Raw genomic sequence first — 11,883 nt, forward strand, 5'->3', positions numbered from 1 at the left:
GTAAGACATTCGACAATGTAAAAGTTCAAAGAGTGCTAAGAAACTGTAAACACACGAGGAGCATAATATGAAGATAGAATTTGAAAAGTGTATAGGAGTTCTCTATCAGAATGCCCAGAGAAGGCCCCTTGGGGCAGGAACCATCTTAACTGAGATGCAATTGAATTGAGTATGCCACGGGAGTGTCTGAGAAAGAGCTTTACAAGGAGAGGATATTATAAGTGCTATTACATTAAATGACAGCAAGGGAAAATGGTAGGAGAGAAGATCAAGTTGATAGGAGAGAATCAGCAAATTTGGACTGTTCTGATTAAGGTAGCATTCCACTTGGATGGAGAGTTTGGAGTCAAGGACTGTGACAAAACATGATTTTCATTAGAAAACATCATCCTAAACCTTCAGTTCTGACTATGATGGAAACAATGGATATCAGCCTTAAATTTCAACCGTAAGCAACTGTAAAACTGGATAAAATATATGAAGCAAAGATTTTCCAGAGGTGATCCTGGAGTTTAGGAAATCACAAAGGGATTTATAGACTCCATTCACCCTACCTCTCTGCCTGGGGACACTTTCTCCACTAGGTAAAAGTAGAGTCCAAACACTGAGCAACAGACTTTTGCTAGGTGTATGTATTCCATCAAACTTTTAAGGAGGAAATAGCACTGATGTTACAGAAACTCAGAAAATAAAGGAGAAAAGAACACTTCCCATCCCATTTTATGAAGTCAGAACAGAATAACCCTGATATCAATCTGACAAAGGTTGTACAAGAAAATAAAAGTACAGAAAATATCCTTTATGAATGAAAATTTTTTAAATTATATATTTTTAAAAATGTGACTGTGAATATAAATCGGGGGTTGAGTGATTCCCTAGTGTGCCCGAGGTCCTGAATTTAATCTCCAGCACTAGGAAAAAAAAATCTACAAAAATTTAACAAATCAAATCTAGCAATAGGTAACTATGTACAAATTAAATAATATGTGCTATCATCAAAGTTATTGATAAAAAGCTGAAGGTCTTCCCTCAGGATTGGGAATAAGGCAAGAACAATCATTCTTGCAACTTCTATTTAGCAAATATGGAAGATGTTTCCAAGTGTGATAAGTCAAGAAGAAAATAATAATAAAAGCATATATTTTGGAAAAAAAGAAGTGAAATCACTTTTATTTGCAACAACATGATTGTGCCTATAAATAATTTTAAGGAATCTGTAAAAATAACAAAACAAAACTACTAACTGTATAAAATTGATTAAACAAAATTACATGTGTCAATATTCAAAAAATTGCAATTCTATACTAGCAACAAATATTGGAATTTAAATATATCATTTACAATAGTAACAAAAACATGTAAAATAGATAAATTTAATGACAAATGTCCAAAATCTCCACACATACAACTGAAAAACATTGTTGAGAGAAACATAAAAATGCCTCAATAAGCAGAGAAATAAGCTATGTTCACAAGCTGGAAAATGAGATATTATTAAGATGGTCATTTCCCCAATTGATCTATAGACTCAGTGTAATCAGAATTAAAATTCCAGGAAATATTTCTATTGACAAGCTAATTTAAAAATGTATATGAAAATGCAAAAAACTAGAATAGCTAAATCTTTAAAAAGAAGAACAAAATTGGAGGAACTATATTAGCTGATTTCAAGAAGCTACAGCAGAGTATTAATATAGGGACAGGGAAGTAGATCAATTACAGAAAATAGAGTCAAAAAGCCACTATCATATAGTCAATTAATTTTTGACCAAGGAATCAAAAACAACTCAGTGATAACAAAAGTCTTTTCAGCAAATTGTTCTTGAACAACTGTATATCTCTATGAAGATAAAAAGAGCCTATATCACACTGTATGGAAAAATTAATTCAAGATGGATCACATCCCTATATATAAACTAATGTTGTATAGTTTCTAGAAGAAAATAGCAGAATGTCTTTGTGGCAAAGAGTGAGGCAGAGATATTTTAGTAGAACACAGAAAATATAACCATAAAATGAATATTTGGTAAATGGAACTTGAACAACATTATAAACTTGTGTTTGTCCAAGGACATCCACAAAAATGAGCAAGATGGAGACTTTCAGGAAAAGAAATATTTGCAAAACATATATAAAAAATACTTGTATTTGAAATACGCAAGTAATTTCTACAACTCAATAATAAAAAAATAAGCAACTCCTACCTTTCTAAAATGAACAAAAGATTTGAACATAGACTTCATGAAAGGCAAATATGAATGGCTAATAAGTATATGAAAAAGTGTTAGGTGTCATTAATCAGAAAATTGACCAAAATTAGATTGCACTACATATCTGTTAGAATGGATAGTTTGCTTCTGAGTACTAATTCATTTTATGAACATATTACAATTTTTCTCATCCATTTTTTTTAAAAAGAATGCCTATGCTATCTCTAGTTTTTAGTTTTTATAAGTGTATTTGTGGGCATATACTTTCATTGCTTTTGAGTTAATGTATAGGAGTAGAATGCTAACTCATTGGATAAGTATGTGTTTATAAGAAACTTATCAAATCACTTTTTAAAGTAGTTGTACCATTTTATTCTTTCATCAATGACATATAGGAGCATGAACGACTTCAAATTTTTCTCAGTATTTTATATTGTCAGTCATTTATTTTAATAGTAACCATTTTAATCGATATATAGAAAAATCTAATTAATTTCCTGATTAATGATGGTGGATACTTTTTTCATGTACTTATTGGCATTTCATATTTTCCCTTAATGATGTCGCTGTACAAAACTTTATCCATCTTAGAAAATGGACAAAAATATCATCAGGGATAAATACAGTCATTTCATAATGATAAATGATATCAATTCATCAAGAAGATATAACTAATCCAAAACCTTTGATTTCCCAATAGCAGAGGCTTGAAATGCATTTAACAAAGAAAATTGATAGATCTGTAAAATCACAATTACAGTGGGAGATTTCAACATTTTAGTAATTAGTAAAATAAATGAATAAAATCAGTGTGGATAAAGAAGACTTGAACAACCCTACCAACCAACTTGACCTAAGTCACATTTACAGAACACTTCACCCAACAAAGATAATTTTAAAACATTTTTTTTAAAAGAATAAATAAATGCATAGCAGAGAGTGCTAAGAACAGGCACAACAGTTTCACACAGTCCACCCTGAGGACAGCCCTAGAAACAATTTTTTCAGTTAATAATTCATCAGGCTGTAAGGAGCAGATTGTGGGAATGATAGTTTAAATAAATAGGGTGTCATTTTTCTTATGTAGCAGCAATGAATCAATGTTTTCAAAGACAACAATTTCTGTGATTCTCTTGGCTTTTCTACCATGAATATTGAGCCATTATAATGATTTTTAAATTGTTTTTTTTAATTACTGCATTAGATATAGCTATCATGTCCACAGTTCAATAAAGAAAGAAGCTACAGTTTCAGTCTCTTACTAGGAGTTTAAAAAAGAAAAATTGTCCCCCAAAAACCCCAGCAGAATTTTGCTCAGATCTTATTGGCCAGAATTGAGTCATGTGACAGTCCTTACCTCTTTTAAGAGAAGTAGGAAAGAGAAAAAAGAAAAGCAAAATTGCTTTGAATAGTTCAGATCACTGCTTTTTGGTAGATATTTTATGCAAGCTGCATATGTGATTTTCAAGTAGGCATTTAAAAAAAAGAAACGAGTGAATTAACTATATTAGTATATTCTAACCCAATATATCCAAAATATTTCAATGTGCAATCAATATAAAGTTATTAAAAAGGTATTTTACTATGTGTACTCAATTTTTGAAATACAGAATATGGTTTTATATTTACAGCATATCAATTAGGACTAATTTTATTTCACATGCTCAGTAGCCACATGTGACTAGTGAATACTATATTGGATATAACTACTTGAGAGCATTCACAATCTATTGCTTGAGACAAAGTACATTGCAAAGAAATAAGGTTTTGTTAAGAAGGGAGAGAGGAGATATGCAGTGTATATGAATACAGGCAAAAAAAATAGCATTTGCATTGATGCCAATTACTAAAATTATTATCCATTAGCTTGACTGGTCAAATAAACATGAAATTAAGTGGTTTTTGTTAAGTGTTTAGGGAAGTCCACAAACTATTTTTAAAAGTTTGTTGTACAATTTAAGCAGGGTTTTATGTTCTTCAGAAAACTCAGCACTACAGATAGACTCGTGTTCCCAGACTTTATTCACTCAATAAATGTTTACTGAAGGCTTTATGCTAGACAGCTTTCCATCACGCTGGCAAAATACTTAAGATAACCAACTTACAAGGAGGAAAGATTTATTTTCACTCACAGTAACAGTGGTTTCAGTCTACAGTTAGCTGAATCCATTGCTTTTCTGTGGCAAGGCAGAACATCATAGCAGGGAGAACGTGGTGAGCAAAGCTGCTTACCTCAAGGTGATCAGGATGCAGAGAGGAAAGGTGGGGGGTCCCAACATCCTCTTCAAGGGTATGCCCCACAGTGACCTCACTTCCTTCCACCAAGCCCAACCTCTCCACTACCTCCCAACAGTGCCATTAGTTAGGACCAAATCTTTAACATATGAACCTTTAGAAGACACTTAAAATCCAAACCACAAGAACAGTATTTTTTTTCAACTGTTCACTGGCTTCAATCTATATTATTACTTCTAGATCTTTGCAAGTTTTTTTTCTCCCTCTGAAAGGAATATGTTCCCTCCTAGTCCCATTTTCCCATTCCTAAACTTGTATGACTCCAACTCACCTCTCAATACACAGAAAGAATGTTATAGCCTCAGGAAAACCTTTTACTAACTCCATATAATTATATTACATACTTCCATGGCCTGCTGTCACCCACCTATCATTATGCTCATTGCACTTTACTGTAATTATTTCTTTTATTATCCACCTCCCTCACTATATTGTATGCTCCACGAGGTCTGAGATCTTGTCTGTTTTGTGTTGTGGGATGAAGCAGACTACCTGCCCCATGTTTAATATATACTTGTTGAATGAATGAATGAATGAATGAATGAATGAATGAATGAAATGTCATGTGAAAAAAAAGTTAGACAAACATCTATATAAATACATAATATAACAATGTGGCTAAGGCTCCAGAAACATGAATAAAATGCCCTGGAATACAGAAGGGATAAATGTGTTGACCTGGAATCAAGGTGGTTAAAAGCAACCCAGGAAGAAGGGACAATGTCTAGCAAAGACATACAATCCTGAATCCACACAATTAGAGTAGGGGAGTGTGACTGGAAATTCAAGATATATTTCAAAATCAAAATCAACAAGATTTGATAAGATATTGGTGGGAAGTATGGAAAAAGCAGAAGGTGTCCAAAACGACTTCCACATTTTCACCTTAGACAACTAGACTGGTGGTAAAATTAGCTAAGCTGAGAACAAATAAGATTTCAGGTTTTGTGGAAACTTTGGGGCATAAACATTAAAAAATTAATCAGAAATTTGAAATGGAAAACACATGTGAATATTGAATGGAGTATAGAAGATAATCGAAAACACGGGTACAAATGAGATCAAGCTCACCTGAATGTACATCTACAAAACAAGGCATGATTATAAAGTCATGCAACTGTTACTTCAAAAACACATAGAATTATTTAAATGTCTGAGTGAATGATGCTTCTTCCAGATGAGTCACCTCAGGAGGCCCTGCACTATGCTGACGATGCTGCTATTACTGCTAAAAATAATTTTAACACGCCTTTTGGGTTCATCCTTTAAACAGAACAAAATCTTCTTTGAAATATCTTCAATAGTGGCAAATCTTCATTGTTTCAGTATGAATTTGGGGAAACAGAAAATTCAGGGGTAAAACTGTTAGGGAAGGAGAATTAATTATATCGATCATTTTGGTTCAGACAAGAGAAGCAGCAAGTAGCAAGAAAGATTTTCCTATATGCCCAATAAATTGAATCTTAAAGCAGTATCAATTCAACAAATACATATTTACATGGTGTCTGTGGGCCTGGTCTATGCTCTTGAGTGCACAATGGCAGAAGGGAAATTCTTGATATGTTTTAAGCTATAGCAGTAAATATTCTTTTTCCCAAGTTGACCCTTTTAAAAGACCTACTGTTTAAAGAAGTATTAGATCTCTCTGGTTTCCTCATAGTTGCGCTAAATATGGTGTCCCTACAGTTCTAGGTACATATCTCTTCAACAACATATTTATATGATGCTGTTATTATCTTCACGTTTTCCTTGCAGACCATTACCATGATCTCAGTCAGCACTTAGTGCAGTGCCTGGAAGACAGTAGTGGTTAATAGAGGTTTGTTTGATGAATAGGTAAATGGATTATGAGGAATGACTAGGTAAATACATGATTTTAATATTTTCTTCATATTTCTGCTCAAATGAACTATCCTCAGAAAGGTCTTTCCTAATCAGTCTATCTAAATATCCCACATACCTACTCCTGTCAAATTTTTATCTCTTTATATTGCTTTTTTCTCCATAATATTTATGAATATTTGAAATCAATGTATGTGTTTATTTCTGTTCTCTCTCAATAGAAAATAAATATGATGGTTGATTTTATGTGTCTACTTGATGGAGCAAAAGAGACGACCACATTGCTGGTGAAATGTTATTTCTGTGTGTGTTCATGAGTGTGTTCTGAAAGAGATTAGCATTTGAATTGGTGAACTGAGTAAAGCAGTTAGCTTTCCCCAATGTGAATGGGCGACATACAATCTCTTAGATGTCAGACCTGTACAAAAAATCAGGGGAAGGGTAAATTTGCTTTCTCTGCTTGAGCTGTGACATCCATTTTCTCCTGTCCTCAAACAGTAGAACTTCTGGTTCTGGACTTTCAGACTTGGACTGGAACTTGTACCATTAGCCACCTACCTTCCCTCAGTTCTGAGGCCCTCAGCCTCAGATAGAATTTTATGACAAGCTTTCTTGGTTTTGCAGCTTGCAGATAGCAAATTACAGGACTTTTCAACCTCTCTATTTGCATGAGCCAATTCCTATAATAAATATCTTGATACATTTATATGTACTTATTTTATTGCTTCTGATTCTCTGGAGAATCCTAACTGATACAATAATCTTCATGACAACAGTGACCTTGCTTAGATTGTTTACAGATGTATCTGCCAGTACCTAGAACAGTTGCTGGCATAGTAGTTTCTTAAATAAATGCATATTTCAGTAGTCCATTGCTGTGTAATACATTACCCCAAAACTTAATGACTTAAAACACCAACCCTGTTATCATGCCTCCCGGCTTAGTGTGTCAGCAGTTAGGGCAGGGTTCAGCTGGAAGATTCTTCTGCCAAATGAGGACTTTCAGTGCTGTCTGGCTGATAGAGTGGTTTATTTGAAGCACTTAAGACAGCTGTACACTTAAATTTCTGACACTGTGGCAAGGATGACTGGAAGAATGGACTTAGCTAAGTCTGATGACCAGAATGCCTACACATGACCTCTCCAAAATGGAGGTCTCAATGCAGTCAGATTTATTACACTGGTTCTGGACTTTCAGACTTGGACTGGAACTTGGTTAAGAGCTCCCAGAGTGAGCATTCAAAGGGCAGAAGACGCAAGATTTCCTATGATTTATCCTCTAAACTCTAACACTGACATATTCTACTCATCAAGGAAATCACTAAGTCCAGTCTATTTTCAAGGGAAGGAGAATGCTCTCAAAGGGAGAATTAGCAAACAAATTTATGGGCATTTTAAAATATTCTGTATGCATAGAAGGAAAAAAACTGAATATGTAGAATTGGGCAGGAATCTAAAACAGAACACTGATTGCCAAATGATCCAGTTATTATAAGTAGCCATGAAGAAAAGAATTTATAATCTGTCCACCTACTCTCTACCCACAAAAAGACCAACTTTTATAGAGAGATCAAACTCTGGTAAATGTCAAGAACACATATTTTATATGTGTTCTCACAAATCAGACTATTGAGTGGATACTATTATAATCACATTCATTTTACTAATTATGAAACTGAGAAAAGAGATATAAAGTATGCTCACAAATACACAGTTAGAGAGTGATAGGACCAAGCTCCAAACCCAGGAATTTCAACCCCAAGCCCACATTCATATCTGCCAAACCAGAGGACTCTCTAAGTATTATAATATATTTCAAGATTGATTTTTCTCCCTAAGAATGAGCAAAAGAGATCTATTTGAGGATGTAAAAAGGGCATGTATTTTGGAATCAACCCTGTGTCATAACCCTGGTTCTTCCTCGTCAAGCAATTGTGGACAGGTAATCTAACCTGAATATATAAGGTTATCTGTAAATGTATCTAGTTTGTAAGATACAGTGGAGATAATCTGAAGTGCCAAGAATAGAAACATCACTTCAAAAGACTTAAAAAGTGTTCTTTCCTTTCTTAGATATGTAACTTAATGCCCTACTTACAGGAAGAATCAATCCCATCGTGTGTCACAGTTTTTCAGAGGAATTTCTCATGACATAATTAAATATTTATACTGAGGGGAAAAAAAGTGCTCCAGGAATTTAGATTTATCTATCTCCTTAGCCAGTTTAGTTTCTGCCCTACCTAGCGTGAACAATAGAATCAATTCTTTAAACAAAAGCAAAGTTACAACAGACAAATTAATAGTAGGGAGCTGTCAACAAAATGTATCATTAGTAATAGAAATACCTTTATAAAATTCTTACTTTTTACTTAAAATCAAAATTAGAATGATACATAAAATAATATTTATCCAAAAGAAAATGCTTCAGTATTTATTTCCACATTCAAATAAGTATCATAGGGGGAGAAATGGTGACATTAGGATATTAGCATTCTAACTCTCACAATATTACCAACATCATTAACATAAAAATTTTATTATTGATAGTGTATAGTCATAGTTTTATAAAAAAAATGATTTCCTTTTCTACTGCTAAAAGAACAAGAATGGTACTTAGCCACTAATAACCATCATGTAAACAATTTATACTGCTATTTGAAATCTTAAATTAGCTTACTGCCTACCAAGTAATAAGGAACATCAATTGCATTTACCATTGTTAAATTATCTTCTTTCTGAATTAGGAGGAGAAGAAGTAAACTTGAGAGCAGTCACTTCAAGAATACAAAACTAAAGTGCATCATTAAACAAGGAAAGAAGTGGCACAGCTTGTAGTGACCTAAGGAAAATGCCTAAAGCTCTTAGAAGAAAAGAAAAAAATAAGGAAAAGTAGCTGGAGGTCCAGTGCAGAATGCAGAATAGTTAAAAATAAAGGTATACACACACACACACACACACCAAACATGAAAGATGAAAACATTCTTGAGCTCTAATAGTGCTGTATTTACAAGTACCACGTTAAAAGATCAGAATAGTTTCCTAGAATACTTTTATAATGGCTTAAGTTACCAAATAAGTTTTGAATCTTAGAGTGGAAGGACTTCTCTAACGCAACTGCATATGAGAATCACAGAAGTTAAGGGAGAAATGGATGGGCAAAGAAAGTCCATTGATTCCAATCTTCTTAAAAATTATGTAGCAGTATTTTTTACAAACAAAAACAGAAGAAAAATGTGGATCTTGAAGGGACAGATTTCAGAGATCTTAAAGAGAAGCATGGAGATGGAGACCCCTGGACTTGAGACTGCTTAGACTTTGAGAAAGCAGCTTCCAAGGGAGGGACTATGCTGTTGACCCAGAACAAAAGAAGAGGTGACTGCGATTATTAAACCAAGCCTTTCATAGCCAGTGACTTAAAAGAAGTCACAAATCTCTGTTAATTTATGTAACAAATGCATTTCTAAAAGCCTCCAGTGAGTTAGCCAGTGGAGACCAATTAAAGGGATAATAGTTTACCCTTTGCTCAATAAGTTACTATCAGCAAGTTTGGCAGACAAACAAGGAAACAAAAAACAAAAGCAAATGGACTTTTGTCCATGGAGGATATTAAAACTATGCCTCTTTACAGTCATGGAAAATTTTACACTTTATTACACTTAGGATTGTTGTAATTAGCACACACTAAAAGAGATACAGTGGAAAAGTGGCATGGGGAAAGTCTAAAAGTCACATGTCTTTCAGTGCCCTGAGTAGTCATCCTGGCATTATGTGATCAGGTCAACTGCTATACATTTTTTTTTAATAAGGACCAAACAGAGACAGAAATGCTTACCCACTGGACAATAATGGAATGGCAATTCAGGTGTAATCTTATACTGAATCATTTTGGAAGGGAAGGGTTAAACATATCAATGTAGACAGCTCTTTGTATGTTCTATGATTTGAGACCCACCCAAAGGAATGTCTTTCACTGAGTAAAGTGCCTAAAACTCATACCATCACCTATGCTTTATGTTTACAGCATGTGAAGGAAGGCGCTAGGTCTGCTGAGAAATGAAGCCAGAGTAGAGCATCAGGAAGAAGAAGCCTGGTCAGCAAGAGGGTATGTGGAATTGAAAAGACCATAGAAAGGGCAGCACAAACAAATGGAAAGGCTCCCAATATAACTCTTCCTAATATTGCCCAAGAACTGAGTCCATGGGGAATAAGAGTTTGATGTTTTCTATCCTTTTATCTTACTGAATTGGTCTTCTTTGGCCTCAATTATTTTTGCTTCTTACTGATTTGTGTTTTGTTTACATATTATGAAGGATTTGTTTCTTTTTGGAAAGTGTTTTTGCCACCTGGCTTCTTTCCAGATCCATTCCTTTCCAATCACCATTAACGGCAATTGATTATGTCCATTTTTAGCTTTAGATGGACTACACACCTTTACAGAGAAATTTATATCAAACCAAAATATAATTTTACCCAAATCTTTAGTTTGGTTGAAAGAGAATGATTATAGAAATCATATTCATGTACTATATAAAATGTTGTATATGTGTTATATATTGGGCAAAAATTCAACCTACAGGGAAGGAGATTTTCTATCCTTTCATCCTTATATCAACAATTTTGGCCTCAATTGTTTTGTTACATGTATACACACACATATATATGTATTATTTATATAACATTCAAATATGTTATCTCTGTCTCATTATCTCTGTTTCTATCTCAAAATTATACTTGATTTGTGTAGATGATTACTCATGTCTAGATGAGACAACTAATATCAGAATCCTATATAGTTCAATTCTTTAATATTCCCCCTCATCTCCATTTCTACCATCAATTTCCTTACAGCAAGGCCATAGGGATGGAGTTACACAAGTCCTTGGAGAAAATATCATGATATCACAGGCCCCAGATTCTGAATATGAAGCTCCAGAATTTGTTTTCCCAGTTGGATTTTGGCCTTACCTTGGACTCATCCCTTCTGTGCCATTATATATTGAATATATATATAACTTGCTTATGATCTTTACTCTCACAGCTAAAAGTTTGCTTTGAGTCTCAGATGAGATTTTGGAGTTGAACTTTATGACAATTATATTAAAACTATGGGGACTCTTGAAAATAGATTAAATACTAAATTGTTTTGTATTGTGAGATAGACATGGGCTTGGGGGGCCAGGGGTTGAATGTTATGGTTTAGATATGAGACATCCCCCAAAAGCTCAAGTGACATAATGCAAGAATTTTCAGAGGTAAAATGATTAGATTATGAGAGATATAACAATCAGTGGATTAATCCACTGATGTAAATTAATTAAGTGGTAAGGATATAGGCAGGCAGGGTGCAGCTGGAGGAACAGGTCACTGAGGATGTATCTTTGGGGTTTATATTTTGTCCCCGGTGAGAGAGATTTTTCTCTGTTTCTTGGCTGTCATGAGCTGTTCTTCTCTTCCATACCTTTCTGCCTCACCTTGGGCACACAGTTACAGAGTCAGCCAAACATGGACTGAACTTTTGAAACTATAAGGTAAAACA

This window comes from Ictidomys tridecemlineatus, chromosome 6 (assembly GCF_052094955.1).
Source record: "Ictidomys tridecemlineatus isolate mIctTri1 chromosome 6, mIctTri1.hap1, whole genome shotgun sequence".
In the NCBI taxonomy this organism is placed as follows: domain Eukaryota; kingdom Metazoa; phylum Chordata; class Mammalia; order Rodentia; family Sciuridae; genus Ictidomys; species Ictidomys tridecemlineatus.